This window comes from Podarcis erhardii, assembly GCF_964252035.2.
Source record: "Podarcis erhardii genome assembly, chromosome: 2".
NCBI lineage: Eukaryota > Metazoa > Chordata > Lepidosauria > Squamata > Lacertidae > Podarcis > Podarcis erhardii.
In genome coordinates this window covers 102,229,340-102,256,511 of record NC_138498.1, presented here as the reverse complement: position 1 = coordinate 102,256,511, position 27,172 = coordinate 102,229,340, and the positions used below count along the sequence as shown (strand labels likewise).

Below are 27,172 nucleotides of genomic sequence, written 5' to 3'. Positions count from 1 at the left end.
TTTTTTTTTTTTTTTTTAGCCCTCTGCAGAAATGACCACTTTTTATTTTTATTTTAAGGTGGCGGGGGGAACCTAACAATTTTCGTCCAAGAGAGACTCCAGTTCTTGCCATTTAAACGTGGTCATTTTAAAAAGAAATGCCCGATACCAACTTTCTACAGGCAAGTTCCTGATGTCCGTAAGTGATTGTTGCATTGTATAATCAGTCCCCAGACTTGAAATTCTAAAGCTTATAGGCAGAAGTTCAGCTTGTGGTTCATGAACACAGAATATGAAGCAGGAACAGCTCATGATGTTCTTCAAAAAAGACTGGCCCTTCTATGCTATAGCAGATGATGACATTAAGAGCATGCCTAACATGTTTGGAGTCTACTAAATATGTACTAAAGGATATCCTATGTATACTTCATAGAAGTTTTAACTGTGTCTTTTGACTATACTGATTGTGGGCATATCCACATTTACCTCTTCCCCTGCTCTTTCCAGGCATGGCTCTGCACTTTAAAGTTCAAGTGTGTTTGTGGTGTTGTTGTTGTTGTTGTTGCCCCAGAGCTTTCCCATGAAAACCTGCTCTTTAGCGCTCCTGCTCTTTAGAAAATATCATTTTGGATTTTCCATGGATTGCTGTTTGCTCTGATTCAGCTTTAAAGAGTGGGTTCTTGCAGGGAAAGCTACATAACAAAGAAAAGGTGCTCAGACATGGAGCCAAAAAGGGCGGAGCTTGCCTGGGAAGAGCAAAGGAAAGGTAAGTGTAGGTAAGCCCTCTGTCTGGCAGAGAACAATAGGAAGCATAAGAACTTCTTTCCAAAGTGGCAATATCTGAAGGGGGTCCTGAATTATTGTATCAGCATCAGGAGAGAGGAACTCCCTGGATTCCATATACAGCATACAACCCTATAATGTCACACCAGAACACAAAGGCTCTTATTTCCGTATAATATTAAGCAATCAAGTTTTCTTCTTCAGTTCTATTGCAAGGGGAAGAAAGTGTTGCTAGAGGCAGGACCAGTGTTCATACCTCGCATTCTTGACAGCTGTTGGGTCCCCATCAGAAAAAAAGGAAAAGTTGGCCTGTCACTCCAAGCAGCATCCATCAAATGGGTCGAGCCACCATTTTGGATTTCCCACAGTGCCCTAGAAAACATTGAAGCACTGTGGGAAATTGACAAAGCTCAGGAACCAGGTGCTACTTTGGTAGGAAGATCCAACAGCAGATGACAAAACCAGAGTCCCACTGACAGAAGAGGGAGCTATTTTGTAAATGGCGCCTTCAGACCCGGAGCCAGCGCTGACTAGAGGACATTAGCGCCAGTAATTCCATCACTGGCCTGCCATGCTGTGCCAAGCAATGTCAGCAGCTTCTAAACGCAATCCGATCTTCAAGATCATGGATTTGGTTTGGCACAACTGGACAATTTAACAATCCGTCAGTCAAGTCACTCCACACTGGCAACGTACTCATAGCTACAAACAATGTTTTCACATAATAAGTCCTTTTCTTAGCCTTCAGCTATACTGCTGACCTCGTGCCTTTCCTTATTTTGCATTTGTTTGTACATTTAAGTCAGGCTTCCAACATTATTAGAACAATGAGGGGTTGTTTAAGCTTCATAATAGGCCCTTCTTAGAAGGAAGATGGGATCTTGTTCATAGCATCTCCCAAAGTCTAGTTAAAGCAGTGTATCCCAATTGAAGTTAAATAAACCCAGCTCTGTATATTTCTAATTAAATATTTGTCTTGGGGCCACTCCATGACCAATAAAGCATTTACCCAAAAGTAGGCTATGAAGGAAATTCATTAATCTTCGGGCTTATCTTGCGGTGTATTTCCCCCCCAAAGATCTCACTCTTTGATCAGTTACTCAGATTAATTTTTAATTCACACAAAACAGAAAATGTATTTACAGTGAAATTAACTACCCTTGAAAGATCCTTTTAACATGGGATCCTGGCAGCAGTTCAAGAATCTTTAATTTGTAGCCAAAGTTCCCAACTACCTACCATTGTCTGGGTCAGGGCTGCATCGGAAAGGTTTGGCGTCAAACATGTTAGAAAGAGTGTTTGGGGTCAGTAACGCAATGCCCTGAGAAATGTCATATTATATATAATGTTTCCTCAAGCTGTATGCCCTTTAACTATGATCCCATGCTATCTAGAAAGACAAGGGTATTTCTCAAATGTGCGCGTGAGAGAGAAAGAATGGGCCAATTCGATGTTTAATTTCTGAAGTGGCCTAGTCTGGAAGCAGAGACATTTTACCACCTCAAAAGCATGATTCTTTGCTGCAAAATGCATCAGCTGTGTTTTACAAGCTTCTTGTCCAAATGTAATTTCTCTCTCTCATGCTTTCTTTTAAAAAAATAATATTGTGTTGTATTATTTATTAAAAGTATCCACCCGTCACCCAAAAATATCTGCTCCATTTCTGAAATCTTTGAAAGAAATCTGATCGCTGCTGGAGAAGGGAGAGGAGTAGAGAAAAGGACTGTTAACACTTTGCTTTCACATAGGATGCATTCGGGCAGCAGATGGGGTCACCCACCCTTCTGCTTACCCCGTAGGTAGAAAAAAGGGAATTGAGTGGTTTTCCCTTGCCCTGCTTCCAGATCCTCCAAGTGTCCCTATTTTCCAGGGTCAGTCCCAGATTTACAGAAGCTGTCCTGGTTTCTGATTTGAATGTCTTGCATCTCCTTAGGACGCCCCTATTTTCATTGGAGAAATGCTGGAAGGTATGGAATTGTGCGATCCCTGAGCCAGGGAGGTAAGTAACTATACAACCTTTAGAAGACACCTGAAGCCTGCCCAGTAGAGGGATTTTTTTAATTTTTTTTAAATTTTTTAATGTATTTATATATGTTGGAAGCTGCCCAGAGTGGCTGGGGCAACCCAGTCAGATGGGCAGGGTATTAATAATAATAATAATAATAATAATAATAATAATAATAATAATAATGGCACAGTACGTCCCTGTTTTCATCGGAGAAATATTGGGAGGTATGCACTTCTTTCCTAGGAAAAACCTGCTCTTTAGTGCTAAACTGGAGCAAACGTCAGTTCGACGAAAACCCAAATTTCCATTTTCTCTTATTGAGCGATTGAGCAGCACGGCAAGAGGAACTGTGCATGACCCGGGGGGGGGGGGGAGGAGAGAAAGAGACACTCTGTGAAAATCCTTCAATTCTTGCATTCGCACTGATATTCACATGGTTGCCTGGGAGAGCATTTTACAGAAACGTGGCAAAGTTGCATTCATGCATACAACCTTGCTTTGTGTTCTGTCATAATCAGAGATGCAGTCACATGGGACAATGCAGGGCCTTTCCAGTAGCAGCACCCATTCTGGGGAACACTGTCGCCCTATGAGATTTGTATGCCCCACCCCACTACTGTTTATTAGACTTTTAAACTGAAAAGACTGTTTTAATTTTCTTTCAGATCTTTGATCTGGAAGGATTTTTTGCCGCTCTGCTTTTCCGTTGTATGTTTAAGCGTACAGGTTGCTCTGCGCTGTGTTGTTGATGGTTTTGATTTTGGATTTTATGTTTGTGTTGTTGGTGGTTTTTTAAAAAAAATTCAAGCAACTTAAGAGGCCTTTGGGATGGGAAAAGTGGCCTGAAAACACAAACAGAGCAGTGCATGGGTTATGTAAAAGGAAACACCCATAATCTGCTTCGCAAGTGGCTGTCTGAGACCCTCATTCCAAAGGCATCCAGGGGTGAGCAGATCAAGGACAACCTCACATGGAGCACTTTGCAGCTGTCTTAGCCTCGAGGTTAAGCAAACAGTTCAACAATAAATACCCTTCTAAGTCAATAGTTGGTCCAACTGAGATGTCTCAAGTGGCAGCCCCCTGCCCTTCTGGCAGATAACTCCCCATATCCATCTCATCTTCTGTTGTGCTTTTCCATTAACTCATTGGACAAGCCCAAAGGTTTCACTGAAATAAATGGACTAAGTAGTACTTAATTATCACGATGCACAATTTATAAATGGAAATGGCTTCCATTTACAAATGGGAAAACCCACAAGCATCACTAAGCTCAGCTTTCTCAGAAGCGGCCTTTAATGGGAAACACCGCGCATGAAATAAAATGACAAAAATGTATCGACTTCTTCGCTTTGATGAGAAGAGAAGGAGGTATAAGCCAAAGGCCACCGTGAATCTCAAAGGGGAGAAACGGCCTGCTGTGATTGTCTGGAGACATGGTAAATATCGAAGGAAGAACAAGCCTCTGACTCTAGGAACATAACACAATTCAAACCAGGGGAGGATTTCTCCCCCATGTGCATGCCACATGTTCCTAAATGAAGAAAGACAGAAAGTGTCACTATAAATCTTAACCTTCCTCGTATAATGGAGCCCCTCATTCATACCGTTTGACATAAGTACAGTAGTTTCCACATTGCTGCCTCCAGCCGGGAAAAAGTATGGGACATTTCAATAACAAAGCACATTAATTTCTCTTGTCACTTTGAGAGACGAGCCAATAGCCACTGTGCCTTGAGAACACAACAAGCAAATCTGAAGACCAGGTTTTGAACTGTGTCTGCATTTTTGGATCACAGGGGTACAACTGTTCCCATGGCAGATTTAGAAGAACTGATTTGATTGCCAAATATCTCTTTCATCTTAAAGGCAGAGTTAGGGAAACAGAGGACTGATCTCACCAACTAGTGCATGATGCAGATGTCTAGCTCAAGGTAGGAGAGAACAGGGAGTGGCACTCTTCTTTACACTCTCATTTTCCCCGAGTCATACCATTGGTCCGTTGGGCCAGTGATGTTTACTCTGACTGGAAGCAGCTACGCAAGGTATTAGGCAGATGGTTTCACTGCTACTTTCCTGAGCTCCTTTACTAATGATGGATCCCAAGGACTGGACTTGATGCCTGGTTCATACAAGCCATGAGCTGCACCACTGAACTATGGCCCCATCTTATCCCGAGGAAGGAACTGCTGGCAGAGGAAAGGGGAAGCAATCAGTGAAGGCAGCTGCATGTGAAGGTAGCTCTTGAAAGACCTATATTGGCTCCCAGTACATTTCCAAATACAATTTGAAGTGTTGGTGCTGATCTTTAAAGCCCTAAACGACTTCGGTCCAGTGTACCTGAAGGAGCGTCTCCACCCCATTGTTCAGGCCAGACACTGAGGTGCAGTGCCGAAGGCCTTCTGGCGGTTCCCTCACTGCGAGAAGTGAAGTTACAGGGAACCAGGCAGAGGGCCTTCTCGGTAGTGGTGCCCACCCTGTGGAACGCCCTCCCATCAGATGTCAAAGAAATAAACAACCATCTGACGTTTAGAAGACATCTGAAGGCAGCCCTGTTTAGGGAAATTTTTAATAACTGATGCTTTAATGTATTTTTAATCTTTTGTTGGAAGCCGCCCAGAGTGGCTGGGGAAACCCAGCCGCATGGGCAATGGGCAGGGTATAAATTATTATTATTATTATTATTATTATTATTATTATTATTATTATGGCAAAGGAGTCACTGCCCCAGCAGCCTGATTCAGCCCTCAGCCAGTCCACACTGCTTGCTGACTTCCTTACAACCAGTCTAAGGGCAGCACTTAATCTCAGTGTTGCCCTTGTGGAACTCAGCAGAGAAAAAGATGGAGACCAAACTAGAATTAGTTGGTGGCTCTGCCTGTCATTAACTCTGTCTCCACCTCCTGTTTGGGCTCCCTGTCTTCTGCCCTACATGCCCCAATGAGGACCAGCCACCATGGATGGAATACATGTGCGTATATGGCCAGATCTGAAAACCCTTCAAGATTTCATGCTAATTTCAAATGGGAGGTACTTGAGAGATGGGCAAGTTAAGAAGGCTTGATTTCATACAATATAAGAATGGCACCCAGCAGTTACTGTTTATATAATCAGAAAACATATGCACAGTACAGCAAAAGGCTGTTAATTCACAGTCGCTACACAGAACGATCAAGCTTGCCTTTGACTTGTTCGATGAAGGAAGACATTGCTCTGTTGGCAATGGTAGTTTATTAAAGGTTCGCCACTGGATGTGCTCCTGTTGGAATAGGAGCTACACATCGCGGCCAACCCGATTCCCATAATAAAAGTGATGAATCGGTGAAATAAGATTCCTCATTAGATCAACGGTATCAGTAATTTCCACAGTAAAGATGCAGACCACGACCCTAAAACCAACAAAAAAAATACTGCGGAGCACTGAAGGCTAACAAATTCTAATACAATGGTACCTCTGGTTAAAAACTTAATTCGTTCTGGAGGGCCGTTCTCAACCTGAAACTGTTCTTAACCTGAGGTACCACTTTAGCTAATGGGGCCTCCCCCTGTCGCCACTGCACAATTTCTGTTCTCACCCTGAAGCAAAGTTCTTAACCCGAGGTACTATTTCTGGGTTAGCAGAGTCGGTAACCTGAAGCGTCTGTAACCCGAGGTTCCACTGTATGGTATAAGCTGTTGTGAACATGATCCAGAGATTTATGCTGCTAGCACTGAATATGCAACTAGACTTCCCGTTTGCCTTTCTCTTAGCAGCTGTGGCAGCTGAGCAGTTCAGGGGGAAATGTCCTACTCAAGAACTCTCAAGGCATCCAATATGTCTCACAGAGCTCTTGGGAGCCAATCCAAAGCACTTCAGGACTCAAGTGAACATATTCCACTCCTTGTATGCAGGCGCTCTCCCAAGTCCTGATCTATATCAGGAAATGTTCCACGAGCCCAGGGGAAATGCCCATTTTGGGTGCAGAGCAGTTCCTTATTTTTGGAAGTGCACGATGGAACCATAGTGAGCGTGGGTTGATATTAACAGCGCTTTTATCATATATCTGCACCTGGCGTATGTGTGTGAGATATATCTGCACCATCAATGTGCTTTATTGACTAACGTAAGGAAGAGACAGAACATTGTTCAGGGCAGCTTCCAAAGTAAATTCAAAAGTTGCAATTTAAGGTGGGGAAGAAGGAAGCACAACAGGGAGGGCCGGCTCTACCGGGAGGCAGAGTGAAGTGGCTGCCTCCTGTTGCTGATTTTGGAGGTCAGGAAAAGGCAGCAAGGGTTAGGTACCAAAACAACTTGAAACAAAACAACCTTTACTTGGACTCAGGTACCATTTGCTCTTTTTCCTCAGGCAACAAAGGCTACATACAAGCTGTGCCTTTAAAGCACATTCAAAGCACATCTCCGCCTCCGCCTCTGGCCACTGTATTATTATTATTATTATTATTATTATTATTATTATTATTATTATTAATTAAGTTTGTACACTGCCCTTCATCCTTAGATCTCAGAGAGGTTCACAGCATAAAAATAAAATATAAAAACACAAAATACATAACAGAAAGGGTTTCTGGGAATGTTAACTGTGAGGGGTAAACTACAGGCCCAGAATTCTTTTAGGCAACCAATGTTCTTCTTCTTCCTATTATTATTTATTAAATTTATATGTACTTGAAATGTGCTGTATACGCAGTCTGTCTTTGGCAATCTCTGACGAGGGAATGAATACGGGCAGGTGCAAGAAAGCCAGCTCACAGTAGTTAAGTTGTCTCAACGGGCTCTGTGCGAACTGTACCAGAAAATACTGGGAATAACTCCAAGAGTTAGTCCAAAAATGTATCCTCCAAGTTCTTCCGTATTGCTGTATTACTAAACGTGTCTCTATAGAGAGGGAATTAAGTGGAGAAGTTTCTAAGCCCCCCCCCCCCGAGCCTCAAAGGTCCATTATTGCTGAATAGTATTGACCAACGTTTACAACATTGCTATGGCCAAAATGGCCTCTGGTGTCTTATCCGGAGGAAACCAGTTCCGCTTTTAAAATTGCTTTACATGCCTACTATTTCCACCCATGTTTTAATTAGAAATAACAAATTGCTATATTTGCTTGACATTTTAATATTTGGAACTAAATTGACTCCTGGATTTATTATTTTTGAGGTTTAATTAAGCCTCGCAAATCTACATCTGCAGTTGCAGCCAGGCGATGATGAAGTTCACTATTTTTGCAGCGCAGAGCCCATGAGGAATGCCAATGGCACCTCAGTGCATTTGGAATTGGATTCTAAGAAATGAGAATTGAGGTTCGGGGTGGGGGGACGGGGGACAGGAACCGTTTAAACATTCCCTGAAAGACCAATAAAAGCGAAGCCTTCTAAAAATACTCAGCCACAAAAACGATTCTATTGTTTTTAAACTTCTTAGGCAGGATGCATATTATATGCGGGGTAAAAATAATGTGCTAAATATTAATTATTCCGATTGCATAATCTGGGAAGGGAGGGGGAACGCTTTCTTGGTAATATGATCTGTAGGTAGCTTGCTATTTTTAATCTGAATAGTAGAGAAAAGAATAAGTTTTAACAGCGGAACTTTTTTCCAGGCGTCATTTACCAATAATCAGGCAAAATACATTCGTGTTGAAAGAAGAGAAATATCTCGCTGCCTTACAGGGTTTAATTGGTGAAAACGCTGCCAATCATGGCTCTTTCTGAAAGCTTCATCTGGAGCCCAGTTTAAATACACTCAAATGGCCGGTCCATATCACAATCATTAAATCTTCTTTCTAGCAATTGAGAAAAGGTCAGTGTTTTCATCTGTCAGAAGCCTGTACCCTCAGCATACAGATCAATCAAACCGTTCAAATGTGACTAAGGGGAAATCAATAGGACAGCTCTGCTGGAAATCCAAATATCGTTTTATAATGCATCTGCCTTCTCAGTGTCAGTTGCAAATCCAGCTTTCCCCATCACAAAATACAGGAAAGCGTTTGTTCTATAAAGAAGAGATACGGGGGAAATTATGCCGGAGACTATTATGATAACCAAGGAAGATCATGCAGGATCATGGGGGTGGATAAAAGGATAATAACGAAAGTAAAGTGATGCAGCTTAGATAAAATGAATGCTGTACTCATTGTACTCCCCTAAAATGAAAAACCAGGACCTGAACCAATCAAAGCTAAGCACTTTTAAGTCCCATTGATTTCAGGGGGAGAGGCTGAGGTACATGGTTTCCTTTTCAACTGAAATCAGTGGAATTAATATATATTTGACTGAACTGTATATATAACTGTATATCCATGTCTACCTGTGCCCTGCATTCTCTCTCATAAAGAGTGTAAGAAAAGCCCGCTGGGCCACACACGGTTGCTCCTGCTGCAAATTTCAGTGGAGCGTTTGTAGTTTTTAAGTAATTAGCAAAGGCATTAGGCACAATAACAGCGGTGTTGCACATGCGGTTCCTTGCTGCCTGCTCTCGCTCTCGACTCCCAACTCCATCTTCTTGCCTACCTTCCTCAGACACTACTGAGCAACTGACTTAGGGAATGAGGGAAGGACAGTGGTGAAGACACAGCTGTGCTGCTGCCAGCCGCTCCCCAAATTATCAGACATATCATTTGCTGGGCACATCTAATAACATGTGAGCGGGGGAGGAAAACAGCAAAAGAAAAGACCAGGCCAGATAGAGCTGAGCATACTAGATCTGTCAGGTGCAAAACAGGACATGGGGCCACCCTACTGAATACAAATAATTTTTATTCCCTCCGCCACCCATGTGCGCCTGCAAGACGGAGCTGTTCCACCAGGCCTTTGGTCAGGGTTCAGTCTGATTCTTTTCTTTCAGTATAAGAACAAGCATTGAAGAGGCTTCCCAGTCCGCTCAGAGGTCCTTTATAAGACCAGTGGTAACAGTTGGCCCTGGAGAATATTAACAACTCTCAAATTTACATGTGGACTGCCATCTGTCCAGATTTTAATTTGTTCTGAACTAATTTTAAAATGTATTTTAATTAATTGATTGATTGTCTGTTTTTATGTTCTTATGTTCTTTGTATACTGTGTTAGTTTTACGATGTTAGCTACCCTGAGCCCGGCTCTGGCCAGGGAGGGCGGGGGGTACAATTCTGCTGCTGCTGCTGCTGCTGCTTCTTCTTCTTCTTCTTCTTCTTCTTCTTCTTCTTCTTCTTCTTCTTCTTCTTCTTCTTCTTCTTCTTCTTCTTTGCAGGGAGGTAGGCAGGAGGCAAGGGAAGAAGATGGACTTGGAGGTGAGAGTGAGCAGCAAGGAACTTCATGTGCAACACCACTGTTATTTTGCCTAATACCTGGAGGTCCTCCCTGCTGCTGCTGCTGCTGCTGCTGCTGCTGATGATGATGATGATGGTGATTAACTCGGCTTATGTACCACCCTTTCTCAAAAGGTTCCAGGGCAGTGTACAATGTTAAGGACACGTTTTATGGAGCATCAAAAATCAAAACATAGTAACAGAAACAGCCTAATAACAGAAAGCATAACAATAAAATAATCATAATAACAACCCCCCTCCCCAGCTTTAACAGGCTGCTTGACCATCGGCCCCAGTGCTACACCCTGCAATATTTCCATAGGAAATTTTCCGCTGCTCATGGAAGTGAGAAGCATGTTACATTTGCTTGAATGTACCATTATTCCCGAAAAACGATGAAAGGAAGCCACCTCCTCCTTTCATCCTTCTCATCCTGCTGATCTGAAGTCTGCCACTATCTTCAAAGGATAAGTAAGTCAAACATAGTTGCTCAATATTTGCAGGTTGTATAAACTGCACACAAACACCCAAGGACTTATTTCTATTGCACTGTTTAGGTGGGTCGGCCATTGGGGTGCTTCAAGGAAGATTCTGCTGACTAGACTAGGCTGTTCTTCAAAGGGACAATGAGCATCTTTTAAAGGGCCTATATTGGCTCAGGCTTTCTGGGACCGTTGGATTTGGTTTTTCAAGGTGGACCCTGCAACTGACAACTTTGACTTGTTGTTTTATTTGTTATAGTGATGGGGGGGTATATTTTTGTAGCCTGCCCTGGGACCTTAGAGCAGGCTTCCTCAAATTCGGCCCTCCAGATGTTTTTGGCCTACAACTCCCATGATCCCTAGCTAGCAGGACCAGTGGTCAGGGATGATGGGAATTGTAGTCTCAAAACAACTGGAGGGCCGAGTTTGAGGAAGCCTGCCTTAGAGTGAAGAGCAGGCAGTAAATTGTTAGAGTAATAATAGCAATAATATTGTTTTAATACAGTGGTACCTCAGGTTACAGACGCTTCAGGTTACAGACACTTCAGGTTACAGACTCCGCTAACCCAGAAATAGTACCTCGGGTAAAGAACTTAGCTTCAGGATGAGAACAGAAATTGCGCAGCAGCGGCGGGAGGCCCCACTAGCTAAAGTGGTACCTCAGGTTAAGAAAAGTTTCAGGTTAAGAACAAATTAAGTTCTTAACTTGAGGTACCACTGTACATCGAGTTTTGCAGACCATTTGGAAATGTATCTTCAATATTAAGCAGGCTATAAATGCTCTCAAATAAATAAGTAATAAAAATACACATATTATTTTTTTTGTTTATGAAAAGGAAACGAAAAGCAGGTGGAAATCAGAACAGACAAAAATCTGCAGTGTGTTTGTGCGTTTTCTTAAAAAAAGAACATGGAACATAAGATCCCTGCTGGATCATTCAGTCAAACATCCCAGTCTCACAGAAGCCAGTCAGATGCCTATGGGAATCCTGCAAGCATAACCTGAGTGCAACAGCCCTCTCCACGGACATGAGTCTAGGCTTGCTCTTTCCTTGTTTCCAATCTCCTTGCTAAATCCACTGCAAGAGCTCTCCAACCAAGAAATCCCAACCATCTCAAAGACAGATGAGCTCCTGCTTCCAAATCTAGCATGCATGCCGCTGTCACTGTTGATTTGCCACAGGAAGGTTAGCAAACAGGGGAGGGGAGGCACGTTCATCAAACTCTGCTCAGTATCGTATTATGCAGTGTCAGTTTACAAAAAAAATTAAAAATGACAAAACATGACACAACAGAAGTTGACGTCTAGGGGGAAATCTTCTGTGTTCGGTGTGCGAAGAATGAGCCATGCAATTTTCATTAGCATTAATGGGAGCACAGAGATGCTTTTTCCATGCACTACTGGCGGGGGGGGGGGGAATGTATGCCAATGAATTAGACGTTCCAAAGGCTTGGCTCTGGTCTGTTGCTTGAAGGGCTTTTCTGTGCAGGCCCAGCTTGGAGGAAATGAAGGACTGCTGCAAACAGGATTTCTCCTATACCCAAATTGGCAGAGCGGGGCATGATTTGCATACACAGGGTCTGAAGGATCAGGTAGCAGGTGATGCAAAAGATTTATCTGAGATCAAGAACAGCAGATAGACAGTTGGAGTAGGACATTTTAGGCTAGACAGATGCATACGCAGGAAGTGAGTCCGGCAGCTGGAGAGGCCAGGGATTCTTTTATTGAACAGTAAAAGGTAAAGCTAAAGGGACCCCTGGCCATTAGGTCCAGTCGTGGCCGACTCTGGGGTTGCGGCGCTCATCTCGCTTTAGTGGCTGAGGGAGCCGGCGTACAGCTTCCGGGTCATGTGGCCAGCATGACTAAGCCGCTTCTGGCGAACCAGAGCAGCGCATGGAAATGCCGTTTACCTTCCCGCTGGAGTGGTACCTATTTATCTACTTGCACTTTGATGTGCTTTCGAACAGCTAGGTTGGCAGTACCAATTATTATTGATGCTTTACTATTTATGCATGTTATGTAGAATGCATTTCAAGTCATAGTTTTGTGCCATTGCACTACATATTCTTGCGCCATGCACTAATCCATTCTGAGTGTACCCCCACAGTGGTCTTCCAAGTACTAACTAAGGCGATATAATCTGCAAGAGATTAACATTGTTTGCCATGACATTAAACTTCATGTTTTTAATGGTTTTTAATGACTGCTGCCACTAAACTCTGCCTATGCACATGGGGTCATATCCAACCCTGCACCTCCGATCGCATAACAGATTTCCGTGCAACAGAACTTTCTCGTCTTCTCCTGGCCCTGTGCACCCTCAAAATTCACTGAAGGGATTTTTAAACCACTTTTCATCAACTGATCCCAGGGTAGTTTACAATAATTAAAACAATAAGAAACAACAAAAGCAATAAAACTGTAAAAATCAAAACAGTAGATTGCAAAAAAATCAAATCAAATCAACATAGTCTTTAAAATACTAAAATAAAACCCCATCCAAAACCATGTGAAATATTTTTGCCTAACACACTTTGATAGGAATTCAATGTAGTGCTAAGTTAAAGTCCCTTAGTGGTGTACAGTATGAGCTGTGCTAGCAGCATATAAAACAGATACACCAATTCAGCGATGCGACTGGCATGTATTTGCGAAAGAATTTCCTGTTCCATCTGTTTTGAGGTTTTAGCACCAAAGTTGTGCGGGAGAAGTCGCTCCAATAATTGGGAAATTCCATCACAACGTTGCATCTTAGATCCTTGCTTACTGGGATTGCTCCCCTTATGTTCTGTGCTTTGGGGGGATGTCAAAACTACTTAAGTGGGACTCTCATGAAGCTTCTGATCCAGGAAACAAGCAGGTTTAGGCTTGCTTAGCTTTCAGAATCTAGCAGCATTAATGGGCCCAGAGTATTTTCACCTGGTGATTGAGGATCTTAAGTGGCTAATGTGCCCGTGAGATGCTTCTCGAAAACTCCATAAAACATGCACCTGACTTATCCCGCACATGCTTCATGCATATTCAATCCCTCATCTCCTGAAAGTCAATTGTTCTCAAAGGCATCCCCGAACAGGTGTCCATAATAAGCAAGTCTATATTACATAAATAGAACACACCACCGTGCCATCATTCATAGTCCATAAATAATTGAAATCAAAGTATTACAGGGTAGAAGTCATATATCAGAGCTCATTCTGAGCTTCCTGATCGAACATGCTTTTCATCTACGCAGCTACGTGACAAGGGCATCAATGATCCAAACAGCTTTCCTTGGCCATTGGAAGCACAATGAAAACAGTAACGAATGCAATTCAATAAATGTCTAATGTATGAATGCTTCCTTGAAGCAGATCCGATGTGATTTAGTAGTAAACTCGCTGTAGTATAGCCTATCTTTACTTCTTCGCATTTCAGTACTGTCCAGAGGCAGAAAAATGTACACAGGATGAAACTATCCCAAACCCCCAAACTTCAGTACAGTGGTACCTCGGGTTACAAATGCTTCAGGTTACAGACTCTGCTAACCCAGAAATAGTACCTCGGGTTAAGAACTTTGCTTCAGGGTGAGAACAGAAATCGCACGGTGGCGGTACAGTGGCAGCAGGAGGCTCCATTAGCTAAAGTGGTACCTCAGGTTACGAACAGTTTCAGGTTAAGACCGGACCTCCAGAACGAAGAAGAAGAAGAAGAAGAAGAAGAAGAAGAAGAAGAAGAAGAAGAAGAGGAGGAGGAGGAGGAGGAGGAGGAGGAGGAGGAGGAGGAGGGGGAGTTTGGATTTGATATCCTGCTTTATCACTACCCGAAGGAGTCTCAAAGCAGCTAACAATCTCCTTTCCCTTCCTCCCCCACAACAAACACTCTGTGAGGTGGGTGGGGCTGAGAGACTTCAAAGAAGTGTGACTAGCCCAACGTCACCCAGCAGCTGCATGCGGAGGAGCGGAGACGCGAACCCGGTTCCCCAGATTACGAGACTACCGCTCTTAACCACTACACCACACTGGCTCTCAGAACAAATTAATTGCTTAACCCGAGGTACCACTGTAAATGAACGATCGGTAGGAGAAAGCGCCTACCTATGAAGGGTCAGTTGCAGCATCAAGAAAGCAAATATACGCTCCCTGCTAAGAAGATAAAAATTCTTGACCTGGAAGTCTAGATTCTTTCTGTGCCACAAAATGCTGGAGTTTCCAACCACTATGAATTACGCAAATGGAGCAAATTTGCAGGACTTCTCTTGGTTTGGATAACTTATTCCGCTTTCTTCATCGGAGGAAGGAGCCAACACGCCACTAAAGTCTCAGAGGCAGAGCTCATGCTGGACACGCGAGACAGGAGCGGCTGGCGCGGAGCAGCACTGCCATGAAACTGCCTTCCTGACCACAGCATCACTGCTGCATTCTGGGATGGTACAGAGGCAGGGCAGGGCGGCAGGTTCGGGGCTGTGCATGTGCACCAGTCGTAGCACCATTATTAAGTGCAGATCCAGGGGAGCGTAACCAGTGTGGTCGCACCAGGTACGGCGCTTCTGGGGTTACATCCTGTGCTGGCAAGGGAAATGACATGGCTGCCAGGAGGGTGAAGGCATTGGCACACATTTGTGGCCGCTCCTGCATGCAGAAGATCCCATGATCAATTCTGGCACATCCTATTAAAAGGATCTTGGGTACCAGGGCTGCCTTGCGGCCTAGAGGGTACTGGATATTGGATCAATTGCCTACCTCAATTTACCCCCTGAGGGTTAAGCCACAGAGCCTAGGACTTGCCGATCAGAAGGTCAGCTGTTCGAATCCCTGCGACGGGGTGAGCTCCTGTTGCTCGATCCCTGCTCCTGCCAACCTAGCAGTTCGAAAGCATGTCAAAGTGCAAGTAGATCAATAGGTGGGAAGGTAAACGGCATTTCCCTGTGCTGCTCTGGTTTGCCAGAAGCGGCTTAGTCATGCTGGCCACATGATCCGGAAGCTGTACGCCGGCTCCCTCGGCCAATAAAGCGAGATGAATGCCGCAACCCCAGAGTCTGTCACGACTGGACCTAATGGTCAGGGGTCCCTTTACCTTTACCTGAATAGTATTTGAGTGGGGCCACTTGCCTGGCTGCTTGCTTATCTGGCAACTGGTCTAAAAATGAAACAACTGGCTATGCTCTGTTCTATGCAACTGTTCTTGGCCATGCTCTGTGCTCCACCTTTAACTACAGTGGTACCTCAGGTTACAGATGCTTAAGGTTACGGCCGCTTCAGGTTACACTCTCCGCTAACTTAGAAATAGTACCTGGGGTTAAGAACTTTGCTTCAGGATGAGAACAGAAATCACGTGGCGGCTACAGGAGGCCCCATTAGCTAAAGTGGTACCTCAGGTTAAGAACAGCTTCAGGTTAAGAATGGACCTCCGGAACGAATTAAGTTCATAACCAGAGGTACCACTGTACTGGAGATCTCATTCAGCAACTCCTTATTCAGCAGGCCCAGCCTGAACACATTCAAGCTCATCTTCATAACCACAATAAAAGCTAGAAGTTTTTTTTAGAATGAATGCCAAGGTTGTAAAGGAAGCTGAATCCTGAACTCAGTGCTGTGTTCCTGAAGTTTTTCCTGAACTCCTGTGGAACGACAGCTTGCTTTAGTTGCCACTGGGGAATCACAGGAGTTGTAGCAGCAGCAGCAGCAGCAGCAGCAGCAGCAGCAGCAGCAGCAATGGAATGAAATATTCGGCAAGTGTATTCCCCTATGACTGGCCTGCTGACCACACATCCCAGGCACATTTCTGGCAGTCAACTTTTGCCATGTAAGGCTCTTTCTGGCAATCTGAAACTCTGATTGGTCCAGGATTCCAGAGCACTAGGAATAGTTGTACAGTGGTGCCTCGCAAGACGAAATTAATTCGTTCCGCAAGTCTCTTCGTCTTGCGAGTTTTTCGTCTTGCGATGCACGGTTTTCCATAGGAATGCATTGAAAATCAATTAATGCGTTCCTATGGAAACCGCCTTCCCCCGACCTCTTCTGGCGGGCGGCATTTTAAAATCGCCCGGGACAGCGGAGGACTTCTCCGTTGTCCGGGCGATTTAAAAGCCCCTGGGAAGGCAAGCAGGGGGGACAAAGACTTTTGCCCCCCGCCTGCCTTCAGAAGAGATCCAGGACAGGCTTCGCGGACCTCTCCGCAAGCAGCGGGAGCGCTCCTTGCGGAGAGTTGCCAGCGCGCCCAGGCTTCGCGGCCCCGCCGCCCGGCTTCGGGACATCGTTCCGATGCCAGGCGGCGGGGGGAGGCTTTCTCGCCCCGCCGCCCGGCATCGGGACCATGCCCCGAAGCCGGGCGGCGGGGGGAGGCGTTCCTGCCCCGCCGCCCGGCATCGGGACCATGCCCCGAAGCCGGGCGGCGGGGGGAGGCTTTCCCACCCCGAAGCCGGGCGGCGGGGGGAGGCGTTCCCGCCCCGCCGCTCGGCTTCGGGACATCGTTCCGATGCCGGGCGGCGGGGGGAGACTTTCCCGCCCCGCCGCTCGGCTTCGGGACATCGTTCCGATGCCGGGCGGCGGGGGGAGGCGTTCCCGCCTCGCCGCCCGGCATCGGGGCATCCTTCCGAAGCCCGGCGGCGGGAGGAGGTGTCCCCGCCCCGCCGCCAGGCTTCGGAGGAGGTCCGAGGACAGCGGGGAAGACGAGCTGCGCTTCCCCACTGTCCCGGAGATTTCCCTATGGGCTGTCGTCTTGCGAAGCAAGCCCATAGGGAAATTCGTCTTGCGAAGCGCCTCCAAAACGGAAAACCCTTTCATCTAGCGGGTTTTCCGTCTTGCGAGGCGTTCGTCTTGCGGGGCACCACTGTATGCCAATAGGGCTTTTTCTCATGATTATGAAATACATGGATATGGGGGTGGGGGTCACAGGACCTGGTGCATCCAAGTTTGGGGTGTGCAGCCAGTTCTGCTTCCCTCCTCCTGCATTCAGTGAAGGGGGTGGGGTACTGTCTTTATGTTAGCCACCAGTTTGCAGCGGTTTCATAGAGGACAAATTCAAACGTCCAGAGGCATCTGGGTGGCCACTGTGAGAAGAAGATGCTGGACAAGACAGGCCTTTGGCCTGACCAAGCACACTCTTATGTTCTTAACACACAGTCTTTCTACCTTGCAATTTCTCTCCTTCCACTTCACACTTCTTCTGGGGCGTCAGGAACTTCTAAAACGCTAGATAGAATGATGAAAAATGTAGAGAGACTCCCCTCAATCACTTAGGAAGATAAGATGGCTTTGTTCACCGGTGCATTCAGTGTGGGGAAATAATTTTCTCACTGGTTCGGCAGGCTCAGGTCTCTCAAAAGGGGTGGGGTTGTGTGTTTGCTTTCCCCCTCCCCTGAAGACTGCAGCTTGGCTCATTTGCATGAGTCATCTCAAACTCTTTGCCTTTGTAAGTACTTTCTGTTCTCTGCTTCTAGCTCTTTGCAGCCCGGATTACAGAGGGTGAAATATTCACCAGCTTCCTAAAAACAGCTCCTTGGCACCACAGTGGCTGAGGCCTGGCCTCAGCTATTCCAAACTGACTGACAATGGAGATAAACACTAGGGGATGCTAAAACAAAAAAATCAGGCAGGAGAATGTAGAGCACATGAATCTATGGGAAGCTCTTGCAGGACCTTTGCTCTTCCCCAAGCCATTTTGCTTCTGCACAGCATTTTGCTGAGCCATGGTTTAAATAAGCATGTGGTCTGAACCAGGAGTCATGATGAAGCTGTCTTTCCACGAACCATGAGCTCTAGCCAAAAACAATACTTGGCGATAACTCATGCTTAGCAGAGAAAGAGTTTAATCTTAAGCCCCAGTTTGGATGACGCAGGTGGCAGTAAGATGGACCTGGTGGGGACGGAGAGCAAACAACTGCGAGAGCCTCTCTGTGAGCACTCATCGTTTAGTTTAACCATTGTGTACGAACCAGGCCAGTGAATGTGTGTTCAAATACAGTTCTACGATACTTCAGAACAGATGTTCAGTTTCACCTTAAACCCCTGGGTTTTAGACCGAAAGCCTCTATTGTGCCAGCAATGTTAGAGCAGTTAGCTCCTAGCATTGTAAAAGAGGGCTGTATTGCCTACTGTTTCTGGGACGCTGGACCTCCATCCTGAGGACAGCTGCTCACTGATGTCCTACAACTGGAGTGAGGCCAATTAAAGTCTTCCTGACACTGACCCTATTTTCCAGGAACACTTCCAGGGATTCACAGAAGCTGTACCGGTTTCTGATTTGATCCCAGAATGTCCCACTTTTCCTTAGGACGTCCCTATATTCATTGGGGAAATGTTGGTGGGTATGGAGTTATGTGACCCCCGAGCCAAGGAGATAAGTAACTATACAACCTTTAGAAGACATCTGAAGGCAGCCCAGTATAGGGAAGGCTTTTTTGAATGTTTAATGTTTTATTACGTTTTTGTATATGTTAGAAGCCACCCAGAGTGGCTGGGGCAACCCAGTCAGATGGGCGGGGTATAAATAGTAAAATTGTTGTTGTTGTTGTTGTTGTTGTTGTTGTTGTTGTTGTTGTTGTTGTTGTTAGGACAATCCTATTTTCAACGTAGAAATGTTGGAGGGTTGTGTTGACATTAGAACACATCCTCTAATGCAGCAATGAATGTTCCACCTCTTGGCTATCTAGGACCCTTTGGCACACAATGTGAGACATAATTGGAAAACAACAAAAGAGGTGAGCCTTTCCCAGTGCCATCTGGTAGGCCAAAAGTCTTTCAAAGTGAGCGGCTGGCCATCCTTGCCTCCCCTTGCTTTTGCATAACTTTTCTCCAATCATCTGCAGTCGTGCTTCATGCTCCTTTTGTATCCTTCCGAGACAATCCGGAGAGGCCTCAAGTTCACGGCCTCTCCCTCAATCTTGAATAATTAAATCAGCAAGTCCTTTTTTTCAGAACAGGAAGCTAAGCGGGGCAGCTGTGACTCTTCAGGCATCACCTACAAGTGCAAATACACAGTTCCTGGGGTGCTCTTGTGCATGGTTTCCTAGGCATCACAATTTATACCATCCACAAATATGGTGACATCTGGGCCCAAACAAACTGGCTTGCTGAAAAATATACAACAAAGACCACAGTTAGGTCTTTGTTTCTGGATGATGATAATAATAATAATAATAATAATAATAATAATAATAATAATAATAATAATAATTTATTATTTATACCCCGCCCATCTGGCTGGGCCTCCCCAGCCACTCTGGGTGGCTTCCATAAAAACCAAAAATACAGCAAAATACTAAAAATACAGTAAAATAATACCTTGCATACATGCACTGAAGTGGCTGCATGCCTTTCTGTGCAAGGAGAGAACCGCCAGGTTAGAACGAACATCCAAGGTCATGTAGTCCAACCCCATGTCAATTTAGGAAAACCTTCTGTTACACCATTCTTGGCACATGGCCATCTGGCCTCTGCTAAAAACTTCTAAAAAAGGAAAGTCCACCACCTCCCGTTTTGCAACACATGGATTTTCACACAGCCAGGCTCTCAGCCAGACAGGCATGGGTAGAATTCAATGTGGTGCTAACTGGACTTTGTGCATGGGGTCCACTCGCAAAATGGGATTTCACCCCCTTTCCTCCCCACCATTCGCAACCTAAACCTGTTCTGGGAGTTGCCCCAACCACCCAGAATAGATTAAAAGAGGCTGAGAAGGAGAGTGTAAGTTACACACCCACTGCTGCCTGCTCTGAATCTGTCGCAAATTCTTCCCTCCCTCCGTTCAATAGCAAGCTAAGTTCCAATGCTCAGGTCTGCCGTCTGACACCTACTTTGCCTTACAGTCTTCCAGAGGTGGATCAAAAGTGACCAGTGTCATTCCCATTTTGACACTGACAGTACAGAGTTAGTTAGTTGAGATTCCTGCATTGGACTGGATGACTCTTGGCGTCCCTTCCAACTCAAAATCTTATGATTCTATGAAGTGCTATGGGGAATAGGCACGAGGCGTTCTGCCATTGCTGACATTGGTGTTTACTAGACTTGTGCACAGTTTAGTTGGTACATTGTGTTTGCACTGTCAACCTACTTTACTGGTGCATCATTTATATTAGGGATGGCTGACCTGTGGAACTCCCAGTTTCCAACAGCTCCAGCCAGCATTGCCAATGCTCGGGGGTCGTGGGTGTTGTGGTCCAACAAAATCTAGCAGGCCACAAGTTAACCACCCCAAACTAAATGGAGAAGCTGCTTTTGAGTGATACAAGGCAATGCCAAAACAATGGCACAATGTAGTGGCGTGGAAAGATGCTGAACCCTATGGTTTCCCTTGCCCAGCTTTCTGTTGAAAATCCTCCCTCGTTTTCATTTTGCTAATGATACACCCACTAGGAGCAAGGAGACTAGTAAACAATACTGGCATTATTCCCTTTGCTGCCCAACGCTCTCCTAATGCAAATACTATAAACGCTCCAAACAGAACCCCCTGTGTGTTTGCTGGGTAATATGGGAGCCCTTTAAATTGCTCTTGTTTACTTGAATAAGGAGAAGGTCGACTTCTCAAAAAGGAAGAAAAAGGGGGGGCAGAAGTTTAGAATGAGTGCCTTTTCTTCCCATACGCCAATAAAATAAGCTCATTGAAGATATATAGTTCAATCAGGCAGCTATTTAAGGAAACAACTTCATCACTTGATAAACATCATTAGGGGAAAATTAGAAAGTTGCAGCAAGAAGTTAAGAAATCTGTTTGCATAACCAAAAAGCAGAGGAAGGCCTGGTTTGTCTATAGCCAGCAAAGCGCAGACAGATTGCTTCGTAACAGAGCTTTCTTGTAATACACCAGAAAGCTGTGTGCCAGCTGAGGCTGATTCAGGAAAATGCTGAAATCTCCTCCTGGTAATTTCCTGCAGACAGAGCATTTAATCATCCCCAAGCCCACACCGCAAAAATCCGAGTCAGTGATTCACACTTTCAAAGGAATTTTTGCTTTGAGACAAGAACACTTCTCCCTGGTCTTAAGGACGCCAGTGACTCTTTTGTGATTGCAAAACATATAATCCTATTCTTTTTCCTGAAATAAGAAATCAAGCCAGCATGGCCAGGCAGGTTTCTTTTTTTGGCATTCCTACAGTGAAGTCGTTTTTTCAGCCAGCTTTCCCCCATTACTGGGGCCAAGGGCAACTTAACTTTGCCAAACCACATGCATTTAAAAGGGTGTCTGTCAGGGCACCTTTTTTGTCTCTTTTTTGTCTCTTTTTTGTCTTTGTCCCAACAGGTATCTCGTACTCGAGCACTTCGTAGTTCCGTAAAATATAGTGCAGATCCCATATTTTATCAATCACAGCTACAACGGCTTCTTATTTTGCAGTCCTATCCCCCTTCGATATAAATATCCTCAGGACTGCTTACACAGTGAAAGATAAAATGAATATTACAGCAAAAACTATATACACACACACACACCAGGTTAAAAAAAATCCAAGTGCACTGAAATCACAAAGGTTTAGCAAAAAAACCTGGGAAAATAAAAAGAGAAGTCTTGCCTAGCACTATAAAAATAGCAAAGAAGGTGTGGAAGAAATTCCACAAACTGGGTGCCACCATTGAGAAGCCCCTTCCCAGTTTTAACTGTCTTGCTTCTGATGGAACAGTCCCTGGAAGGAGAACCTCTGAAGATGATCGTGGCAAGATGATGTGGGCACAGCTCTTGGTCCCAAGCTGTCTAAGGTTCTAATAGATAAGTACCAGGACTTTGAATTGTTCAGGAACTGACTGGTACATAGTGAAGGGGTATTGAGAGGTAGCCCCACCTTATTGGTCCTGCAAGTCTGACTGCAGGACATTTCATTTTACCTGCTCCTGGTAAGATGGTGGAGGAGAAAGGCATCTGCAGAGCATCTACACTGCATGCAGAAGCTCCCAGGTTCATAGCTGCCAACTGTCCCTTATTTGGCGGGAAAGTCCCTTATCCCAGCGCCGTTTCCCACTGCTATCCCTTATTGATTATGTCCCTTAAATTTCCCGGGTTTCAAAGGAAGTAGCTCCTCTCCCTCCCTCCCTCCCTGCCAGGGAGGAAGGAGGCTCCAACTGTGTTGCTTGGCTGCGTTTCTCACCCAATAAGGAATCTAAGAAAGACTGGGGGAGGGGTGGAGCTTGCATGCGTTGTGCCGATCAAATCGGCTACATTGCCTGGGGACTCGCCTTTGCTCAGCGCTTCCCAGCGGAGAGGTGATGGTGGTTTTCCTTGCTGCATCCCCTTTGCCGGGTTGCTGCACTGTGGGAACCATAGCTTGAGGCTTCATTTGGCTGCTGGTTGACTAAAATCCCTTATTTTGGCTGCTGATCCCTTATTTTCGAGGCTGCTGGTCCCTTATTTTCAAATCTGTAAGTTGACAGCTATGCCCAGGTTCAATTCATGGCATCTGCAGGTAGAACTGGGAATGTCCCCTGTTTGGAACCCTTGAGAGCTGCTATATGTCAGTTAGATGGACCAATGGTCCCTGACTCAACATAAGATAGCATTCTGGACTCCATTTTTGGCAGGGACGACGACATTTGACCTCTGTCCTATAGCTTGGGTACAACAAAATGTGATGTAGCAATAGGAGGGAGAAGCGTGGTCTGCAACTCATTGGGTTCTGTGGCCTTTGCTGTTTCTCCATATAATAGGAAGCCACACCTGTGGTCTGCATGAATTATCTGTGGACACATCTACAGCTGTAGCTAAGAATCATCTTGAAAACTACTCTGTGAGACATGCCCCTTACTGGGAACAGAACTTCCTAACCACTGCCGTCATTTCAGCAAGGTGCATTTTGGAAGTTGCAGGTTTGTGACAGCATACATAACCATAGTCCTTGGATCTAACAACCTTGTATTAAACATAGATAACAAAATTGTTATTATTTAAACCCCGCCCATCTGGCTGGGTTTCCCCAGACACTCTGGGCGGCTTACAGCACACATATTCAGCATCTCTTAATGAGAATGGCTTATCTTGAATCACCCTTTATCCTCATACATGCAATCACAATGATTTAAAAATTTCGGTTTTTCACTTCCGGAGGCGGCGCGAAACAGCGATGGCGGTCCTCTTCATTGTCTGAAGAGGGGCTCCGCAGAAAAGGGTCGCTCGCTGCGGCATAGCGACGACCCGTTTGAAAAAACCACGGGCAGAGGGAGCCCGTGGCCGTGGGACTCGGCGGGCGCCAGGAACTCCCCCAGAAGTGTGGAAGGGACCCCGTAAGGGGCTCCGGAGCGCGAAAGGGGGAGCGGCGCTGTGAGTTCATCGCTCTTTCTGCGGGAGGCGAAGCCGCGCAGCTGCTGCTGATGAGCGTCGACCTTTCTTCCTGTGAACATCAATTTGGCAAGCAACATACCCGTGAGTAAAGTGAACTATAATTTGGACTCTAAATATCTTTTTTCCGGGTTTGAAAACGGGTGACGAGTAAAAGGAAGTCCGTCTCCCGATACTGCTTACAAGATCAAAGCAAAAGTACAGAGGAGCGCTGAGGCGCTTAATGGGAACTTTGTAAAGTGGAACTATCGTGCATTTACAGAATTTGCAGTCTTCTTATTAAAAAGACCAAGAGAGACTTTATTTTTGCCTATGGGATTTGTATTTGGGACTTTGCTTTAAGAACGCAAGTCGTCGGGCTGTCAGTATATAACTGAGCTGTCAAACTGCGGATTACAGTAACAAGATTTTAAGTTGCTACATATATTGAAACTTTAAACGTTTAAGATACTGTTGCAATTACCAGTCTGGCTCCTAGTGGCTTTAGCTTAAAAAGTAAAGGACTCTGCGAATCTTCCTTTTTGTCTTGGAATTACAAACTAAAAAAGACATTACAGAAACTTTAAATGGCGGAAAAATCTTCTCCTTCCCTGAAATTTTAAGATACTCCCCCTAGAGGATTGTGGAGCTATAGAGGCCTGGGAAACATTTTTTGTTTGGAATTTCTGTGGTTTAATTGTGTGTACTCTGGACTTGCTTTCTCATGGAATAAAGGATAACTTGACCTTGAACAAGAGGCAGGTGTGGAATGAGTGGCACAGGGAAAACAAGAGCAGCCAAAGCTAAAGAAAGAGAAAAAGAAAAAGAAAAAGAAAGGAAGCCTGTGCAACTTGTCCAAACAACTTTAGCTCATCATCGCAGATCATCTGTTCCAACCGTCCTGATAGCACAGGAGGTGGAGGCCGAACAGCCTGCTGAAGAGGACATGGCAACAGGAGGATCTGACACAGTGTTGAAACAAATTTTAGAACAACTAGCAATTTTAAATCAAAAAGTGGACAGTCAATCATTAAAAATAGACCAAGCAACAACTACTATTGGCGTACTTTCTGAAAAGGTCTCTCAGAACACACAGGCAATTGAGAATCTACAAGGAGCTACAGCTGAAAATCATAAATTAGCTGTGGAAGCCTACCAAAAAGCGGAGCAAGCAAGTAAAAGAGTTGATGAGATTAAAGGTGAAATCAAGCCTCTGCAAAGACAGGTAGGGGAACAACAGGCCTACCTGTCGATGGTGGAATTGAGAAACAAGGAGAATAACCTCAGGTTGAGAGCTGTCCCAGAATTGGAAGAAGGCAATTTGGAGGGATTTTTGACACTTTTATTCTCCAAATTTTGGGGAATAGAAGAGGATAAAGATTTTAAAATTGTGACTGCATTTAGACTGGGCAGATCGGTGAAGAAAGACAAGTCCAGAGACTGTTTGGTTATTCTGAAATCAAGAGAGGAAAGAGACAAGATACTAGGCCTACATTTCAAAAAATCTCTAGAGATAGAAGGTAAAAAGGCTGAAATTTACAGAGATATACCCAAATTGTTATTGGATCTTAGAGCCTCGTACTTAGAACTGGCAAAGTTGTTGAGAAACAACACAATCCCTTATAGGTGGGAGTTCCCGCAAGGACTATCATTTAGCTATAAAGGAAGGAAAATAAGAATCAGAACACCAGAGGACCAGCAGAAGTTTCTTCACGACAACGGGGAAGACCTCCAGAAAGGAGCAGTTGCGTCTTGGCCACCTCCACCACCAGGAACTAAACAGCCTGGAGCTGGACCATCACTGCCACCGCCGGGAACGGGAGAACTAGACACCCCATTGTAAGGCCTACAAATTGATTCAGGATGTCTCTGCAACTTCTTAGTTGGAATATAAATGGCGGAAATTCTCCAGAAAAAAGAAGGAAAGTATTCCATATATTGAAGAAAGAGCAATTGGACATTATTTGTCTGCAAGAAACACATGTGACAAGGCTTCATCGGAAAGTGCTAATCAATAAAAGGTTAGGCCAAGAATTTATTTCTTCGGACAGAGTTAAGAAAAGAGGAGTAGTGATCTACGCAAAGGAGAGCCTGTCACCGAAATTTCTATTTAAAGATGAACAAGGCAGAATCTTGGCTATTGAAATTCATACACATGGTGAAAAATTTTTGATATTAGGAATCTATGCGCCAAATGATGGAAAATCGGAATTTTTTAAGAAGCTGCATGAGACTTTACTGGATTATCTAGACTATAACAACATCATTATGTTGGGAGATATGAATGGGGTTGTCTCTGTAAATATGGATAAGTCGCAGAGTGCAAATACAACAAAAGAAGGCAGACTACCTAAAACTTTTTTTGAAATGACAGACAATATGGATTTGATTGATATATGGAGAGTCAAGAACCCTCTAGGAAAAGAAGGAACTTTCTTTTCTGAAGCTCATCTGTCATGGACACGAATCGACCAAATATGGACATCTAAAGGACTGGCACCTAAAACTAGAAAAGTGGAAATCTGCCCAAAAACTTGCTCCGACCATAATGCTTTGAAAATGGAACTGAGACTAAACATAACCGGATCCTTCAGATGGAAAATGAATGACACTTTATTCAGAGATCAGGAGATTGTGAAGAAGGCCCAAAAAACTTTAAAAGATTACTTTGAGATAAATCTGAACACTACGGTGGAAAAAAGAACAATCTGGGACGCAAGTAAAGCGGTGATGAGAGGGTTTCTAATACAACAAAACACTGTAAAGAAAAGACTCTGGAATGAAAAGAAGCAGAAGATATTGGAGAGAATAAGTGAGGGTGAAAGGAAATTAAGATCTAGGCCCAAGTCTAAGGAAGTGCTGAGAGAAGTGAAATTTTTCCAGGCCCAATATATGAAACTGATAAACCAAGAAGTGGAGTGGAAAATTAAACAAATGAGACAAAGATCTTTCGATTCAGCAAATAAGTGTGGGAAACTGCTAGCATGGCAGTTGAAAAAAAGACAAAAACTAAATACAGTTACAAATCTAGAGATTGAAGGAAGAATGGTTCAGAAGCCTGAAGAAATTAGGAAATGTTTCCAGAGATATTTCAAAGATCTCTATGCTCAAGGGCCGCAGAAAGAATCTGAGATAGACCAATTTATTAAAACTAACGGATTACAAAAAATTTCTCAGGAAATGAGAACAACCCTGAATGTTAAAGTTACACAGCAGGAAATCGAGAGTGCCATACAGAACCTCCAATTAGGCAAATCTCCAGGCCCTGATGGACTTACCTCCAAATATTATAAGACTTTGAAGGACTATTTGATACAACCCTTGATGGAGGTATGTAACCAGATTATGGAGGGTAAGAAGGCACCAGAAACGTGGAAAGAAGCTTTCATCACATTGATTCCTAAAACAGAAACTGAAAAGACTCAACTTA

General features: G+C 44.5%; 2 protein-coding genes across 3 annotated transcripts in view; one reads left to right on the top strand and one right to left on the bottom strand.

Moving 5' to 3' along the window:
- The window catches only part of LOC309337153 (uncharacterized protein C3orf49), a 503,307-nt gene that overhangs the window by 315,169 nt on the left and 160,966 nt on the right, over window positions 1–27,172 (top strand). The window contains exon 6 of one of the 2 annotated variants that reach the window (XR_014154125.1): window positions 12,266–12,431. The exons of the other annotated variant lie outside the window; for it this stretch is intronic. The gene's annotated coding sequence lies outside the window, so the exon portion shown is untranslated. Of the gene's footprint in view, window positions 1–12,265; window positions 12,432–27,172 lie in introns of those variants that run through there. 2 annotated transcript variants of the gene reach the window in all.
- PRICKLE2 (prickle planar cell polarity protein 2) overlaps window positions 1–27,172 on the bottom strand; it is a 266,815-nt gene that overhangs the window by 131,677 nt on the left and 107,966 nt on the right. The window lies entirely within an intron of this gene.